The sequence below is a fragment of the Alosa sapidissima genome, chromosome 15 (genome assembly GCF_018492685.1).
Source record: "Alosa sapidissima isolate fAloSap1 chromosome 15, fAloSap1.pri, whole genome shotgun sequence".
Taxonomy (NCBI): domain Eukaryota; kingdom Metazoa; phylum Chordata; class Actinopteri; order Clupeiformes; family Clupeidae; genus Alosa; species Alosa sapidissima.
Window position 1 is genome coordinate 26,639,377 of NC_055971.1, and position 10,499 is coordinate 26,649,875.

Here is a 10,499-nt window from a genome sequence, read left to right on the forward strand (position 1 = left end):
GATGGGTCTAACAGGACCAGGACTCAGCTCGCCATCAACCACTCAGCCTCCTTCAACATTCCTGAGGCACACTACTCTGACCAGGGCAACTACAGCTGTGTCTATGAGGTCACTGTGTCCAGCCACACCTTCAAGCCAACACAGACAGCACCACTGACAGTCATCGTAAGAGGTAAACATCCAGCACCAGAGTATTATTTGTTTGTTGTTTTCTCTTGTAATGTCCTGTTCCTTTTTCCAGCATCTCTGGCTTCCAGCATTGCATCTGGAGTGATTTCAGGGTTGTTCCTACTTTTGCTGATCCCTGCCATCCTCTACCTGGTGAAGAAAAAGAGTTTGAGTGACACACACATGCACACAATCCACATGAGCAATGTTGCACACAGTGAGTGAGAAATCTTCTCATTAATTAAACACAGTCTTATTAATTTTATATTGTCATGTTATGTATTAACAAATCTGTGTTTTAGTGACACACACTGGCCATTCCTGATACAGCAGGATAGCTAGTTTTTGGTCTGTGTGATGTTACTTCTTTTTTGATTATCTTTTACTGTCTATGGTAAACAGTCTGGTGGTTGCTAGGTTGCCAGGATTCAGCCATGTTATGAGCAGCATTTACAGTAGAAAGCATTGCTTATTTTTCTTTCTGTAATCTATGTCATCTATGTGTTTAAAAGCCTTGGAGAAGCTTTGCTTGTAAGTAATGTTGTTAACAAATATTTCATGATGGTATATGCGTGTGTATTTTGTGAATTCTTACACTGTGATGCTGTGTAACATAAGCAGCTCACCCAATGCATTTACTATGCAGTATTTTAGCTCAGTCACTAGCTATGTAATGCAGCAGAGGCTGTAGCTCTCAATTGGTATTTTCATACTTGTATTTACAATATTTACAGTGTCAGACAGTCTGATTGTAAAGTGATTTTATTAACAGGCTGTATTAGCTCAATACTAAATATTATTTTGTATTTAGTTTCATAGATTCAGTGGTTACCTGTACCAATGCCCTTATACAAGTAAAGAGTCAATTTCAATTTCAATTTATTGTGCTTATAGAGCGCCAAAACATTACATATGTATCATGGCGCTTTACAGAATGTAGGCAATCAGAGAAAAAAAGGAAAGAAAGGAAGAAAAGAAAAGAAAGAGGGAGGCCCATGGGTAACAGGGGCGAGTGCCAGCTTTACTTCCACGCCTGGGTTTTCATTCAACACTACTGACTGTCTGTCAAATCGTGCAAAATAGACATGCTGGAGGACAGAATAATATATATCAAGATCAAAAACTCTAGTTGGTATTGTTTTCAGTATGAAAAGAGAGTTACCTAGCGCTTTCTCGTAAAACCATTTGACTTAATTTAAGAAGAGTTTGATTTCTTTTAAGACGTCTTCTAAAAACAAGCAAATTTGTCTGCTAGTGCATTGAGTAAATATGTCTTGATAAGACTCCTTAAAATAAGGCAAAATGTTCTTAAATTAAGTCAAAATGATCTTTTGAGACAGCGTTAGGCAAGTCTTTTGATACTGAACACAAAACCAAATAGATTTAGTAGAAATCTATAGAAGTACCTATAGATCTATAGAAGTAGAAATTTAGTAGAACTTACATCTTTTTCTAATGAATTGACATGTAATGCTTTGGAATACTAAACAATTATAATGTACCATCAACCACTCAAATATTGACTGAAATATCTAAACATTTCTCTACTTGTTCATTAAGCATATATTGTGGTCTCAAAAACTGCCTTGGCACAGGTTCTGCGAACACATATGGATTTCATTATGGACCAGGTGGGTCACCTGATGAAGATGAGATCATCTATATGTGTGCAGTCATGCCTGCTGACCAGGGGGATCATGGTAAAGACACTGGTGGAGATCTGGAAGAAGACTATATGAATGCAGAAGAGTTGCATGGCCCAACTGCTTCAGACAACGACTATGAAGAGGATGACATCTATCAAAACTATAACTGAGTCTCTTAGGGTATGTTTGGATTTGTAGTCTTACAGATCCAGACTTGACTTGGGTAGTTCAGGGTAGGCGCTTGACAAACCGCATGCATCTCTGTATACCTCAAAATGTGTGATTATGTGGTATAATTTTCATCTTAAAATGTATGTTTTTTTTTTCAAAACTCCATCACTTCAACACATTATATGTTACTGTTAGCAGAAAGGTGACCCACACTAGATCATTCTATAACGTATCCCAATTAAAAACCTAGGAGTTATTATTGACCAGGACCTATCACTAAATAATCACATAAAACAGATCACCAAAACGTCATTTTACCATTTAAGGAAAATTTCAAAGATAAGGAAGTCCGATAACACTTTATAATAACTAAACACAATTCATCATTTATTAAGCCTTTGTTACTTATTAGTTAATAGTTTATTCATCATTAGTAATGTATTTTTCATACACAATTTATTATCAGTAAAGCATTTGTTCACAGTTATAAATGGTTTGTTCATAGTAAATAACCCCCAACTTTATGGGTTACTGCATGCTAACCCTGCTCCTTATCCACTACACTATCTCTGCCCTGTGGTATTACAACAGTCAATTCAAAAATATTATATAGATATGCGTGTTTACTTTGAACAAACCATTTTTAACTGCGTGTAAACATGATTTATAGATGAGAATTAATGTAGGAATAATGCTTTACAAACAAAGAATACAGCATTTAATAATAGTTTACAAATGTTTAATAAATGCTTAACACTGTGTAGTAGAAGAAAACAAAAACTCTTGCATGGTTGTACATGTTTTTATCTGGGCCAAGGTAATGTAGTGGGTAAGGAGCTGGACTAGCATGTAGTAGCCTGAAAAGTTGGGGGTTCGATTCCTGGCTTTCACTGTTGTGTCAATGGCCTTTCATTTAATTGACATGTGTACGTCGCTTGTCTGCTAAATGAATGAATATGAATGTAATCTTTACAACTCATTTGAAAATGTGTTGCAAAGCATAGAAAGTCCTCACTTTAGATAAGCTCACAAAATATCATATAGTTATTTTTCGTAAGGGGTTACAGTTGACGCACCGTCATTACTGTGTGATTTAAAAATACATGTGTGCACAAAGTGAATCTGTGTGAAACCCTCTTTTTTTGGTTTAGTTTTGGTCTATTTGGGTATGACCAGCAACACTGCAATACAGCAACTGCTTAGCTACAGCAATGAAAAAAATCCAGGCGCCACCACTGTTTTTTTTTTTCAACTGGTTGTAATTTTCACGGGTGTGTACAGATTTTTAGCCCATTCACGGTGCATCGTTATATCCGTACTTGTTACAAACTGGAAAATGGTATGTTAAATGGTTACTTATCTGACATATAAAGGGAGTACAAAGCTGAGATGATCTCAGTTAAACAAAGTGAAACCTGATTACAGAACACTTACTTGACTTGCACAATAGTTCTGTCTTGAGCCCTCGCTTACTGGATGTGTAAGTTTCACAATACCATGGAACTCTAAAAGCAGATGTACAGATTGAGAAATTGAGAAATTACGCACTGCCTTCTCTCCCCGACCTTCTGTAGCATTTGATCAGTGCTTGTTTTAAGTTGAACTAGGGTAGTACTTACAGTAACTACTACAAACTACTGTTAATTTATGTGATCATTCAATAATCAAACAATCAGTACTCAAACCAAAACAAGACTAAGCTATGACACTTTTTAACCAGATAAGTCATATAGTCCTTTGAGGCCTATAGGCTATTTCAGTGTAATTTTACTATTAAGCCCTTTGGTCATTGTAAGGGCCATCTATTATGCTAGGCTATATCGTTTTCGTTTCGAGGCATACATCTTATGTCAGCCTTTATGCAACGTGATCACAAGGCTAAGGTAGTAAACCCATGTACGAAAAGTCGTGTCACGATAGATAGATAGTACAAAGCTGTACGATTTAACGCGTTGTTAACCACACCCCCATTGTCCCCATTGTCCACGGTCTTTCCGCCATATTGGATCTTTTCTAAATGAGATTTACTATTGATTTAATTGTACTGATAGTTGATTATTTACTGTGTTTCATGTTATGAATGACTACAATTTTGAAACGAAGATCAATTATATCATAGGTTTCTCATGGTGAATGAAATCATGAGTCATGACTCATCATAGTTTGTGTTTGCGAAGGTGTTTCTCCGGCAGATTTATTAGCACTAAAAGCTAGCAACTGGCTATGTAAAAGAAATGGACGAACAGACTCCGTCGTTTTCAATGGGAGGGCACCGCGTCAAATTGAACGATTTTTCAGTTGGTCCCCCCAGTACTGCGCAGACTCGCACTTAACTTTGTGACGTTAGCCATCGAACTGAATCTTTTAACTCATAGATAGCCTACAGAAATTCTTCTCACACTTCCTTCGCCTTCAAAGTCATCAAAGTTAAACATTTATTTATGTATTATTATTAATATCATCCTCACAAGCGATATCAAGTCGTGTTAATGTTGAAACTACCACACATCATCTTCAAAAACAGTCATGGTAAAACAAAAAAAACTTATAGCCTTAAGCTAATCTTATTTCCACTTTTCTGACCTACGGTCAATCCATCGAAAACCTCTAAAATGATTATCGTTAGACTACCTACCGGTAAAACTACCGTTTTCATTAGGTTTACTTGCCTCTTTACCTTAACATACAATGCTATTGTGTACATAGCTTTGTTCGCGAGTTTCCGTGCTGGCTGGACTACGCTTCTTATCCAAACAATACGGTTATCTCCCTTCGGTGCGTTAGCTTCCCTTCAACCGGACATGCTAAACATTCTTTTTACGGGAACCTAACGTTACGTACGAGGTAGTCAAGTCTTGTTTTGCCTTTTATTGTTTATGTAGATAACACAGAAGCTACAATATCGGCACAGGATATATGCTATATGAAGTTATGGTATTTAAAAAAAATCCTAGAATGAATGGGCTTCTATGGGGTTAGCAGAGAAGTGGTCCCTCCAGCCACCATTGATTCTTCTACTTCCGGGAATTCGCCTGCCCCCTTGGTCAGAACCGGTCAGAACGCTTCTGGAACGTGGAGTGATGACGAGGTATCTAAACAGGAAACGGCGAATTGCGTGATGGTTGCTGTCATGTGACACACGCCACCACAAGAAAGCGGAAACGCATCGTACGAGCGAGAGCCATGTGGGGTAAGTTAAACTACGTAAATTTAGTAAATAATAATAATGTTGTTGTTGGTTTTTGTTGTTTCGAATAAAATATAGGGATACTTATCAACAACAGCCTAGCAACCACTATAGCAACCAACATGATTACCCTAGCAACCAGCATAGCAACTGCTTTATTTAACATAACCACCACCATATCTACCCTAGCAACACCATAGAGACCTTGCCAGTTACCCTAGCAATAACCTAGCAACCACTACCATAATGCCAACCTAGCAACCAACATGATTACCATAGCAACAAACATAGCAACCACTTTATTAAGCATAGCAACAACCATATCTACCTGCCAATTGTCCTCTGTACCCACCCGCTGCAGTAGACCATAGGATGTGCTCCACAACACAGCTGTAAATGGAAGCAAGGACTGAGGTGTCAAGGCCAGTATGGTTTAACCTCTTCAGGAAATAGACAAACAAATAGCAAATCAAGGACAAACAAGGCCTTGTTTAAATGCTGGCTGTCTGTCTTGTTGTTTGTAGCAGGACACCACTCTCCTTTCTGTAGGTGTTCTGTTGGAGTCATATAATGAAATACACCCATACATTGGGATATCAGGAGCAAGGATCTATAAGTAGAGGGGAGACATTTCTTGAATTTCCCCTTGGGGATCAATAAAGTATCTATCTATCTATCTATCTATCTATCTATCTATCTATCTAAATTTAAGATTTGTCTAGAAAACATTGCAGGACCATTAAATAAAATATCAGAACACCTTTCTTTTTTCCTTTTTCATTTTATCACTATTGCAATTCACAGACATATCTTATATATTGGTGAGACAACGGTAAAAATGTTGTGGGTTAATATTCAAATACTACATTACTAAAATATAACTCCACAACTTCAAGTGTCAACACAGTAGTTTTGGAGGAATATGTGTAGTTCTTATGCAGGAAAATACAGTAGGCCTAGGCTACTTTGGACATTAAAAGCTGCATTGCACTAGACTATATTGTACACTGTACAAATGCACTATATTTTGGACATTGATATGTTGTTGTACTGCTTTGTAATTTCAGAAAAACGGAAGTAGTCTATAACAGCATTTTTTTTGTCACAAGAGTTACCCAGACCCAAAGACACAAATAGGCTATTATGTGAAACTGACCTGCTTAAAACTAGACAATTTAATGTCAAACACCATGCCGCCTAATTGGAAAGTTTGGCAGGATTGCACCATCGCACTCATTTCGATCATTTAACACGTGTCGTGAACAATGATTTATTTAGCTAATTATCTGTCCACGTCTTTGACAATCACAAGACGTTGAATAAATTCGTGCTATTCCAGGGCTCTTCGCCGTTTCCCGAACGTTTACAGACCTCATACCGCTGGGACGCTCTCCACCAGTATGCAGAAGATAGCTGCAGCAAAATAGACCTCCAACTCCAGACTGAGAACTAAGGAATTGATCGTAACAGGACGATATTAACACATTTAATAGGCTATCACTAATTAGATTTATTTTATTTTGTCTATTGTCTATTCGTCTATTTTGACGAGTAGGTTTTGGATATTTTAGTTAACCATGCAGGTAAGCCTAAATGCAGTTTTGTTGTAGGCGAACCGTTAAAAAGGCTGTATATTTCAGATTTAGATAATGATAATAATAATAGAAGAATATAGCCTATAGCACATCATGTAAATCCCAGACTGAAATTAATGCAATTTTCTAACCGACCGCTAGACTAGTACAACGTTTTACGAATTAACGTGCACTGACATTTCGCACACATATGTAGGCCTACTACACAGGCATGAAAACGGGTCAGGGGTGAAAAAGGTGAGAAGGGTGCGCGAAGTGGGAAATGGCCGTTTCATAGCAAAACAGGCGCGAGTGACATTGTTGCCAATAGTGCATAGCTTCAATGGAGTATGAAGTTGCCTAAAACCAGAGATTTATGAAGAAAACAAACTACAAAATGACTAATTTTTACACAAAAATACTTATTATTTCTTCTTTTTGGCTTGGGCCTAAGTGTGAAGGGGCCCACTTGCGCTGTTTGGCAACATGCTTCAGCCTGGCCCTCCTATCCTCCTCAGTAATCTACATGAGTTTTCTTTCTTTCTTTCTTTGTGCCTGAAGTTATCAGACATTTCATAGGCCTAAAGGACACTTAGAACTATTAGAATAAGTCTGAATATTTGTTGGACCAAACCAGGTAATAAATAAACTTGGGTAGGGTAGAGGCTTTAATTTGTAAAATTGGTTTGAAATGTTTTAACCTGCAGCTAGGCTACTTACAGATTGTGGCAATGTGATAGTGTGTCAGGCCACTGAGCGTTTCTTAAAAGATGGCATTACCATGTCAAACACTGTTTTTGTCTCTGAACTCGACAAAACGCACCAGCCCAGTTTAGGAGCATTTAAATAAACTATTTAGTTATTCACATTAGCCTTTGCTATACTGAAAAAGTATGCCTATTTGCTTCACCTTTTCGATCTAGATGGCTCAAACTGCACGTATTCTTCATCAAATGAACTTGTTATGTCTATATTTCTGTTCAGCCTATGCCTATTTCTGGCATATTCAGCCAGCCTATTTCTGAACAGCCTATGCTACGTTGCTACACCAATCTCAACGTCTTTTTCTGACAGAAGTTGAACGTTTCAACTAGCCCACCTGTGACATCAATAAGCATCTCTCCTCGCCGGGCTCACATTCCAGCTGACATTTCAGACACATCTGTAGTTACACAGACAGGGAGGCTATTCCAGCGCAAGCATTCTGTTCGCGTTGCATACGCGGCAAAATTTAGCTTCCGCTGTTTAAATAGGGTAAATGCATAGGGCCTGCATTCACATAATCGTTGCTGGATCAGACAAGTTTTTTTAATAGGGCTCTTGTCTTACAACGCATCAAGATGCGTTCGCGTCTGCGCGTGATTTGTAAACTCAGTTGTAACCCCATACCCCCCTACAATATTTTCTCATCGGATCTGCGCGAACCACGTAAGTCCCCTATTTTGGATTCAAAACGGCGAATTTCGCCGAAAGGTGAGGAGTTTTCATGCCTGTTTTGAGATCAGGCTGGGCCGGCTGGTTATGGCCACCTGGCGCCGCTCTACTGACAATGATATCTATCGGATCGCCCCCTATTACCACCAGTCCCGTGTTTCTGTCCTCTTATGTGTATGTGTCACTTACTATTCATTTCTATACAAACCAAGACGGCGGATTCCTAAAGAAACGCAAGCACCCACACCATAAGTGTATCTAAATTAGCTATGTACCAAAAATTACATTTTACCGTGACTCAAAGAGCTATAAACAGTCTTGTAGGCTGCGTGTACAAATCCGCTTGGAGCTCCAGTGGAATTTTGAAGTAGCGACGAGAATTCTCAGTCAAACCGTTCATGTGCCCCATTGAAAGGGTGGAAGTAGACGACCACCAGCACTAACCTCCATGCGCGGTAAACAAAATCGGATATTTCAGGAAGTAAAAGCCCCGGTAAGAACCAAGCCAAATTTTGTTCAAATCTACACACCTATGGCTACTGAAAAAATTAAGGTTCATTTATCAAATGTTATTTTAAAGTATTAAAAAACATTGTTGTTTTAGAATTTTCAAACGAAATGGGTGATAATTGGAGGTGTTACGATATGTATTTAGGTAGAAGAAAAAATAATAAAAGTTGCCTATTGTATCCTGATGGTTGCCTCCTTGAGTATAGAGCACAGAGAAACAATACAGGGGTGAGACACTTAACGAGGGTAGAGATTACGAGAACCTCCAACAAGTCGGATGAACGAAAGGTCGGTCAAATTTGGGTTTTATTTTACAAAAAGTGAATTTATAATAATAAGAATAAAAAGAAAAGAAAATGTTGGCTCAGAAATCAAAAGTACAACAAACAAAAAAAGGTAGGAAAGTAGAAACATATTCCGAAAACAAGGCCTAACGACGAAGCCTCGCGTCAAGGCCATGCCAGCCTCTCACTCTGGCAAAATCAGCAATGACAGCAAGCAGGGGTGTAGCTCAAGATCCTGGGCCCTTACATAGGCAGTCCTGATGGGCCCCGATGTTTCTCAACATGTTCCTCCTTTTATTAAAATAAAATATATTCCAGACTTTTCTAGGGCCCTCTCTCCCCTTGGGCCTCGGTTTTACCCCCGTGCAGTCTGACGGCAAGGGTGGCTGGGCGGAGCGTGGCGGGCGAAAGAGCACAGCCCGTAGGCCCGTAGCGTAGATCCGTAGGAAGGGAACAGCGCCTCTTTTATACAGCCGCACACCCAATCACCAATCATGGCAGCAGCAGACTAGCAAATTACACCACCGCCAGGGCCTCCTGCAACAGCTCACACACACACAGACAGACACAGGACAGAACAGGGCAAAGCACAGCACAGACACACCAGGACATAACACACACACACATGCAACTCTCCTCTAGGTGATGGAAGAGGGGTCCATGGCAACATTGATGTGGAGGCGTACCACGGATACCACTGCATACTCCATTCAAGACCATACTTCCCCAGATATTTGGTCAGAGAAGATATTATGTGTGATGCTTGTATGCTTGCAGGTTAGGTGAACTGGAATTACAATTATGTTTAATGTATTGTTTTTACTGTACATTATAGTAGGCTACTGTAATATTCATGTCATCTATAGTTATGTAAAGTTATCATGTCTGACATTTGTGACTGAGTATTCCAATCAAAATAAATGTCATTGTATCCCATTACATTTGTGTCCTCTATATTTGCAAGATGCTATGGAAGTCCCCAAAACAACTAATCAACAGTTTTTTTAGTTGCATCCCTAGTAGTACCTATCACTTATTGTGTATCAACTATCTTTAGATACCGCCACGTCGACAGAGTAAGAGTCTATGTTTGACTTGAAGGACATTATGATTTGTAGACACAAGCATGCTGCTCCCACACCTTGTGTCCACTGTGTGTGTGTGTATTTGGTCCCATGTGCTTGATTTTACATTACATGTGCATTTATGTGGTGGTATTTGAGTGTGTTTGTGTGTGTGCTCGTGCGTATGCCAATGTGTCTGTGTGTGTGTGTGTGTGTGTGTGTGTGTGTGTGTGTGTGGGTGGGTGTGTGTTTAAGTGTGGGTGTATAAAACTCTGCTCGTGTGCAAACAGGAAACACACAGGGTGATCTGATGCAATATCACTCACTATTACAGTACGACGAGATAGGCCTATCTGAGACTTTCACAAATTACTTAATGTAGCACGTCTCACACACACAAACCCCTAGAGTAAGGGGAAATGTTCAAATACACACACAAACCCCTAGAGTAAGGGGAAATG

At 39.1% G+C, this 10,499-nt stretch overlaps 1 long non-coding RNA gene across 1 annotated transcript; it reads left to right on the top strand.

The window, feature by feature from the left end:
• The first annotated feature begins 202 nt into the window (after positions 1-202).
• LOC121683535 lies at positions 203-1,902 on the top strand. The gene is made up of 3 exons (XR_006022816.1): positions 203-340; positions 903-911; positions 1,800-1,902. It is a non-coding gene; the product is annotated as an uncharacterized LOC121683535 (long non-coding RNA).
• The last annotated feature ends 8,597 nt before the right edge of the window (positions 1,903-10,499 follow it).